Source organism: Aythya ferina (assembly GCF_964211825.1).
Source record: "Aythya ferina genome assembly, chromosome: 11".
Lineage (NCBI taxonomy): Eukaryota > Metazoa > Chordata > Aves > Anseriformes > Anatidae > Aythya > Aythya ferina.
Window position 1 is genome coordinate 6052767 of NC_140307.1, and position 8672 is coordinate 6061438.

The 8672-nt window shown below is 42.5% G+C and overlaps 1 protein-coding gene across 2 annotated transcripts in view; it reads right to left on the reverse strand.

Moving 5' to 3' along the window:
* Nucleotides 1-7079: 7079 nt before the first annotated feature.
* Nucleotides 7080-8672, reverse strand: part of LOC311442499 (uncharacterized protein) — a 172191-nt gene continuing 170598 nt past the window's right edge. For both annotated transcript variants that reach the window (XR_014696670.1, XR_014696671.1), the window contains one exon: nucleotides 7080-8084. The gene's annotated coding sequence lies outside the window, so the exon portion shown is untranslated. The remainder of the gene's footprint in view (nucleotides 8085-8672) is intronic.

Genomic DNA, 8672 nt, shown 5'->3' on the forward strand with positions numbered 1-8672 from the left:
CAAATAGGCAGTGGGGCAGGTCATGAAGGTGGATGCTGGGTTCCTAAGGGTTAGTTATCTAGAAGCAAAGTGCCATTGCTTTCCCAAAAACAAAGAGTCTCGAGCTAGCTGGAAAGCAAGCCTGCTGTTTCTGCCCTGCCTTGTCAGGATTAGCAGTACCTACCTGGGATCTGCAGTGTTGACCATGGCTGTCAATTAAAACTAAACACATTTCAGCATGGCTGCCAGCCAAAAACACAGAACCTGCCAAATAGTAAACACAGAAGATCTGCCTAGTTTCAAAACAATTGTGCCACCGCTGCGAGAAGGGTGTGCTTATAATTCCTTGTAAGCCAAGGACAGCCTGTGCCAATTCCTAGCTCACAGATGAGGCCTTCAGAAGGAGCCATCCAGAGTTGTCTGCCTGCTATCAGATCTTTTTTCTCTAATTTTAGGATCTCCAGATTTTTTGCTTTATCTTTTTGTCTTTTTTTTTTTTCCTCCACCTCAGTAACCTTTCCCTGAACAAGCCTGATTCATGACAGAGTCTTTGCTCTGTCAGCATGGAGGGCACTAAAATGCACCAGACACAAATGAAACCAAAGGGATCAGCCAAAGACCACAACAAGTGGATTTCTAGTCAGGGCATCTGGTTTTGAGATCTCTCTTGAGGAAGGAATCAATTAATCTTCTGAAATTAATTAATAATTGAATTTATTTTCCATTCCAGTCATGTGGTGGTTCAAACTAACAAAGAGAAGTATTGACTAAAAAAATAATTGCCCTCTGTTTGCAATTTCAAAACTGGAAATGGATATGTACTGAGAGAAATACATCTGAAATAACTGGTGATTGAAAAAGATCTCAAAAGGTGGAAATAGATTTGTTCTGTTTTTCCTGAAAGTTTTGGGACATTTCAGCCTTCCAAACAGTACATCTCAAAGCTATTTGTGCTTGTGGCAAGGGGGGGCTCAAAGGAAAGCCTCTCAGCCTGCTCCAATCCAAAACTTGGTTGCAATGGAAATAGTTTTGATTGATTTCCTGAGCTCTTCAAGCATGATAGGAAATACATACGAAGGGATCACAGGTGCAGTGAGGAATAGTGACGACTGTACAAATAGCCCATAAGGTATGTAAACAGGCAAGCACAAATAGTTGCAGCGATGATATTAAGGTGAGAGGAGACTTATTTCCTGGCATCACAAGGGCCAGACCTTGGAGGCCTGGCAAGTTCTATTTTTGGTTTGCAAATCATACTTAAAACATACATCAGAAAAAAATATGTTTTTAATTTTATGTTTTTAACAGAAACCAAACATAGATGCCAGAGTGCATTCTTCTGTGTTACACTGAACTTGGTAAAGCCTATGACAGCCATGTTTTATTTTGCTAGAGATATCCACTTGCCTTTTCAATTAGGCTTAGATTCAGTCCAGAAATATGACTGTTTGGGGCCTAAACAGCAATCACATGTTCCAGATTTCACCATTATTGCCTTAAATCTGGACTGTGAAGATCTGACAACACAGCAGGACAGGTAGATCAAGGGAAAGAAATATTGAGACCCTCAAATCTAAACACACTGCATCAATCCCTGGTTTTCATTCTGAAAGCTTCTAAATCACATTACAAATTGGGTTCTTTATCTCCCCAGATCATTTCATTTACCCACCAAGTAAAACCATGTTAGGAGGTAGGTGAGGGAGGAGAGCAAGAAAGAGGCAGATTTTTAACATCGGCCCAACAAAATCATTTTAAATCAGGAAAAAGATAATTAGCAAACCTAATTATTTATTTCTTTAATCATCATATATCAGGACTCTCACCTCATTACTTTGGCTTTTCTGTGATGCAGGTAACAGTTCCAAGATTCATAACTTACACTGTTTTCAAACTGTTTTGGCAGCCCACAGGGAGCAAAGTATCGCATATGACTGGCAGGTCTTCTACAAATGCTCTTCTGCTCATCCAGAAAAGCTCAGAGCTGTCTTGCTGCAATAGCTTTTCTTCAGGGGGTAACCCTAATATAAACTCTCAATTTGGGCCTCATCAGGGTATAGCAGAATGTCACAGTCACTCTGATTCCTCTAAATCTTGAAGTGGAAATTACATCATGAAGGAAGAAATAGCAGCAGAATCAGTAGTGTAAAATATTTTTCTATCCGTAAATATCCATATAGCAACAAATTATTTATGATGAAGCTGCTTACCATCTTTCCCCCCATTTGAACGTGACGGGCAGTGCGGCATGGTATGTTTGGAAACAAGCAGAAAAAACAGGTTGGCTGTCTGTGGACTTGCCCACCTTCTCTCAGCAGCAGCCTCAAACACTGTTTTGTTTTGACACATGTTTCCAATAAAAACACAAGGTTCGTATTGACAAGAGGAATGCTAGACCAGACCACTGGCATTTCAGAGCAGCCACAAATCCTGCTTTCTTCAAGCCCCCAAGGGTCAATTCCATGTGGCAAGAATCCCCACTCTCTAATTACTCATGTTCTTCCACAACCAGCCTCGTTATCTTGTGAGCTACTGTCAGCTGAAGCAGATTTTTCAATTATTTAAAGAGGCATCGTCAAGTTGAGTATGCTCTATCTACATACATAAAATCAATAATATCTTTCCCATTACCTCTGCTATGCCTGCTTTAAACACTACTCTGAAGTTTGGATATAGGCAGTGGAGGTTTCCCTCTTTACAGTCAATGCCTCGGAGAGATGCTCTGGTGACCCATGTAAAGGCTGGACTGCTGAGGAGCGTGAATGAAGATGAAGTGTTGCCACTGGGATACATTGCTGGAGTAATCTTAATTTCATGACTTGACTAGAAGGCCAACAATTTTTTTTCCTCTGATCTGCCATGTAATAATATGTGATCTAGAAAATGCCTTGTTCCTGATTCAGAAATTGGCTCTTCCTGTGGCCTAGCAAGGGACAAAAGCCAGTCCAGTTGAGGCCAGTCACACTGGACCACACTTGGCCATCTCTCCCAAGAACCACAGTTCCTGTCTCCTCATTATAAATGCCAAGCAATCAAGGTGTAAAAGAATAAAAGTTCTAGTCAGTGTTTCTCCCCCACCTTCCCTGAGGGACCCTTGCTGGTCCTCACATGGAGGATGTGTGTGCAAGGCCTACATGGGCTGAGGAGACGTCGTGGCCCTTTGCATGCTCAGGGCAGGTACAGGGGAGTCCCAGCCTGCTCCATCTCCTTATCTATTCAGGTACATGGAATGCACCTGCAAACTCTCCACCATGAATGATGAGGTCAAGAGCTCAATTTTCTTCCCCATCTCCACAAACCATCAAGGAAGACGTTAGGAGGAAATGCAGCCTACACTAGATGAATATCTCCAAGAAATTATACATGTGTTAGGAATCATATCTACATAAAGAACAAGGAATATAGCCCAAAAGACTGATACCATGGGCCTTTTCCTCCCTCCTTCCAAACAAGTAAATTATGTATTTTGTTGAATTCATTCTTAAAAATAAATTCCACTCAGATTCCCCAAAACTACAAGAAGAAAACAATCATAAAGAACACAGGGGAAAAAAAAAAAAAAAAAAAGGCACTCCCAAGACACATTGTTGTTACATGTCATGAATTTCCATGTCTTCACATTTCATCTCACACTGGCATGTTGATAGTAGAAGGCCGAACAAATTTTTTGAACCAACAAGCCAGGCTCTCAGGAGAACAATTTATTTCATTTGTTATCCTTCTGCTTTGATGTACTCCACAATCTCACATGAAATCAGGCTTCAGTGGGAACGGCCAGGCTCAACGGACAAAAGGCAACGGGCTCCCCTCCTAGGACGCTAATCAAAACCATCCAATGTCAGCAGAGGGAAGGCAAAAGTAAAGAGCCAGCAAATAACTGAATAAATACAATTGCTATCCCTTAAATAACCCTGTCATTGAAACAGAAATACACAGATAACTTGATCCTCCTTCTGAGCAAACAGTGTGCATATTTAACTTGACAGGTTTTTCAAGACTCATATTCCATAGCTTTCCATATTGTCCTCAGCAGGACACAGCCAACAGTCTGGAAAATAATATCTTCCCTAACTTCACTACTCCCTCCCCCACTTTTTTTTTTTTTTTTTTTTTTTTGTAATCATCCATATTATTAATAGGAGGCAGCTGGTTCCCATTAATGTTGGGAAAAGTGGTCTATCTCAGGAATTATGGTTTAAATTGGCTTGTAGTCTGAGGGAATTAGCCATCTGCACCTGGCCTAACATGGATATTTTCAGGCATACTAATCATAAACAGGGCTTTGTTCTAGTTGTGTCCACTTAGGTCTCTCATTCTGTCTTTTCATTTTCCCCTTAAAGAATGAAAAAAAAAAAAAAAATCAGAAGTAAAGAGGAAGAATCCTATTTACTCTTTCACAGAGGAGTTAATCAAAACCTAACTGCTTTGTTAGTGACCTGCATTTTATTTTGTGTTTGTAACTGAGAACATCATTTAAGTTTGAACAGGGCCCAGCAAAAGTCCTGTAGCTTTTCAGAGGCTGAACAAAATTGGCGCAAGGAAGAGCCAGTTGTTTGGCAAGACAGCTGTGATTTAGCAATATTTTTATGACGTCCACAAGAAGCGTAATACCATGTGGGCAGGAAGGGCTGCACACCAGACCGTAGCTGGAGAGAAGTAGCGTTGCAGTATTTAAAGTAAAAACACCAGAATACTGTGAATTGCTCTCAAGAACGTGCTATAATGTAACACGAATGTTGGGTTCTGTGTGTGTGTGTTTTTTCTTTTTCCCCTCCCATTTAACATCTCTTTTTGGCAAAACAATTGTATTTATCCAGAGCTTTTTGGCTGACATAAGAAAAACACATTTAAAGGTGGGTGAAAATAAATTACATCATCAGGTCAGATGCCTGCTTTCTTTGTCTCCCAGACTTGGCAGTGCAAGTATAAGCTATATCCCATTGCCATGCTTTGCAAGGAATCCTTCCACAACTGCAGTTACAGGAACAAGTGGTTTATACTGCAGAAGAACATACCCAAATCTTTGGCTTTTTGTTTGTTTGTTTGTTTGTTTGTATTAATAGACAAGTCTCTATAGAGATTTGTAAAAGAGTAGACCTCTCTCCCTCTGACCATACATCAGTCTTCCTGCCTTAATAATTATGAATAACCAATGTTAATATGTTTAGAAAATATCTAGACAAATTCTGGGAGAATAGGTTCATCGGTGCCTATTAAATACGATGATCTGGACATGATTTTTGGCTTGGAAGTCACTGAACTACTGCGTGCTGGAGCCCAGGAGGCTCTGCCAAGGGACAGCTCACATTCAGCTCTCCTCTCCCTCTGCTCCCCCCACAAACTTTTGCTGCAGACAGGATATTGTGTTAGCCATGATTCTACAGCTGTTCGTACACACATAGTTACGAGGGGTTGGCTTGCAAGCAAAAATCTGGTTCAATCCTAAATTCACAGCTTCATCTGGTTTGGTTTGTTGTTTTTGTGTTTGTTTTTGAACAAAGCCAGCTCCATTGGCCATATTTTGTGGTGTAGCATCACTGCTCCATCTAGTCTTACCCCTCGACAAGTGCCAAAGCAGTTTGTGTGCCAAAAGACATCCTCTCCAGTCCCCTTCTCTATGCAATGTTAGCCTACAGGTCATGGCAATACATGTCATAGGCACAAGCATCCAGAGAGCTCCTCACAGCCCTCTCATGCTCCCTCCTGGCTGAATAACTGGGTCTAATAAGCTTGTTTGCTTGCTCACGCATTTTGCAGGCTCCAGCTGAAACAAGAAGCAGAAATGCTGACCTCTCGTGCGAGAGCCTGTTGCCATGCTATTTGCAACTTCTCTGGGATCAGGAAGTGCCAAAATCTCAGAAAGAAGCCTGGATCTTCCAGGCCAATTTAGAGTCTCGAGAGGCCCATATAGTTTGGATAACCTATAGTCAAGCGTTACAATTTATGGGAGCTTATCCAAACCAAACTCTGACTCAAATCGCTTACCCATCAGGAACCAAAACACCTCTGAGAACAAGGTGTGCTGCCAAGCGCAAGGAACCAGCTATGAGGTGGGGCCAGGCAGCATGGAGATTGGGCAGGCTCAGCTGGGGGTGGGCTTCTGGTGGCAGGGCCTGGTGGGAAAAACGGAGCATAACAGAGGCAGTTTTTAATAAGCAACTCTGAATCCAGTTTAGCTTCCCCCCAGCTGATATAATATCAGAATAAACTTGCTCAGGACAGCAAGACAGAGTGCTGAGGCCACCAAGGGGAAGGATGAAAACAACATCCCCAATGAAGGTCAGTGCAGGTCCCGTGAGGCTGAATGCCTGTGGCCCATTTTATGCCGAATGGCTCTGCGTGAGCACCTCACGTGCTTTAGTGTTGGGTTTACTGACAGGGAGGAGGTGGGGGCAGAAAGTCACCCTTAATCTTGGTGAGCTCTTAAGAATTCACCAAGACAGGCACAAATTCCCGGAAATGAGATTTCCCACCTCTTCAGGGAATGGGATTTAGGTATGAAAGCCAGAATAATGAATGTTGCATGAGAAAGGTATATTAAAAGCAAAAGAATAGAAACGACACGGCTTCAATAACTGAGAGAAAAGGCACCTGTAATCCCCAGACATGTCTGTAATGGAGCTGTGTACAGCCTCCGCGACTCAGACACAGTATCTCAGGGCAAATACAAAATGAAGACAAAGGCTCCCTGCCTGTAAAATGTGACTCACTCCTTTGCTGACTCCCCCCTGTTCTTCCTAACTGAGCTCCTCACAGCTAATCTTCGGTCATTAGTGCTGTGCCCTGTACACCTCAAACCTCCTCCCATCTGCACACTGGGCGGACATTTACACTCCTCATGACAGTGCAGATCACAAAGCCCAGCATAAAGAGCACACAAGCCAGAGACAAAGTCTCCCAGCTGAAGAGATCCAGCTGTGGGACAAACTTGCAGCGGAAATGAGACAAATCCATTTAGAGCACCTTTGGGAAACACTGAAAAACCCTGCCCCTTTTCCATCAAAAGCAGGATGACATTCACAGCATCACCAACTCTCCACATCTGAAAGAGAGAGATCTTTTTAGCCATAAAGAAGACAAGAACCAGAGACATCCCAACCTTGTTTTTGCCAACAGATTTTTTTTAATTTTTTTTTTTCCTGTGAGGAACACAAAGATATTATATCACTGTGATAACCAGAAGGATAAGCCATCAGGAAGATCAGTATAAGAGCAAGGAAAGCTCTGACGGGAAGTATTTCAGGAGGTTATGGAGCTGCAGAGTTCCTTAAACCTTCATGGGAGATGAAGTGAGACTGGGGAGTGTACAGACAAGGGACTCTTTGCAAAGATTAATTTCTGTATCCTAGCTGTATAAAGAGCCCTTGGGTTTAATGCAGTGCATGAGGCTTTGCAGAAAGGCAGAATGGTAACCGCTCTAAGAGCAGCACTAACAGACTGGGATCTGGAGTGTATCACAGGTCCTTCTCACGGGCCTTTGGATCAGAAGCCGGCTGCTTCTGATCTCAGCGCTGTGCTCCAGGGCTTTTCCATGCATATCTCCTCTCTGGGCCCAAAAGGAGCTCAAACCTGGCCCTGTAGGCTTGTTTCTCCTTGAGAGTAAAAGCCTTAAGACTCATGTTGGTAACTCTCTTCCCCTTCTTATCTTTCCCAATTCACAGTGTGCATATCTTTCTAGATATCTCAGAAATCATCACTGCTTTAGCCATTCTTTTCCCTAAAGCTTTACTGTCTCTCTTGGCAGTGGTTGTGGTTGTACAGCTGGGACCAAGCTAAAATCCCACTGCTTTTAGTAATCCTGTCTAGCTCCCTACATACCCGTTCTTCTGTGTTTCTAGGGGTGCTTTCCTTCTTCCCCCCTGTGAAATTACCTCTCAGGAACACATTCACCAAACAAGGTTTCCAGTTGGCAGGTACTAAAGTCAAAGAGATGTCAGGCTTACAGGGATCCACTGAGCCAGGGTTCCCGTGTGAGGCTAATTTGACTGTGGGACATGAATTTATTTCTATTTTTCCTTCTTCACCCTTGCTCTCTTTACAGGAAAGCTGAGCAGATAACTTCAGTCTTCTTCCAGGTTCCATAGCTATCTGAAGAAGAGCTTTCTCTGTAAGAATGAAAGCAGAAAAGATGGGTAAGAGTTGAGAAGTCTGTGATATTTGTTAACTGCGTATATATAGGGTCAGGAAATGTGAGCAAACCCCAGGAAAGTCATTCCCGAGCTTATAGGAGCAAACCACAAATCCTTAAATGTCAGGCTGGTAAGAGGGAGATAAAATGTGGCAGGGATTGACTGGGGCAAGTGCTCTAAGGAAATAGGAAATAAATGACTGACCTTGAGATTGAGTGTGTATGGTATAGCCCAGATGATGAAGCAGAGATTTTAAATGAGTTTTAGTGGAGATGGAGAAAGGATGAAAGAGAGATGAAAGAAAGGAAATCCGCGTACAGCTGGGCTAGCAGGGTTTTTACTTTTGTTTCGGCTAGGATTTTTCATTTTGCTCCCTCTGTTGAGGAAAAGCTTGAAACAAGTGGGTAGTAAGTTGATGAATTCATGAAGCCTAACATTTATTCTCTGTTGTGACAAGAATATCTCAGCTTCAAAGCAAAAGACAGATGGACCACAGCTTAGCAGCAATGTGAGACTGTCCCAGAAGAAATTAACCCACTGAACTTACACTGGAAAAATCAGGAG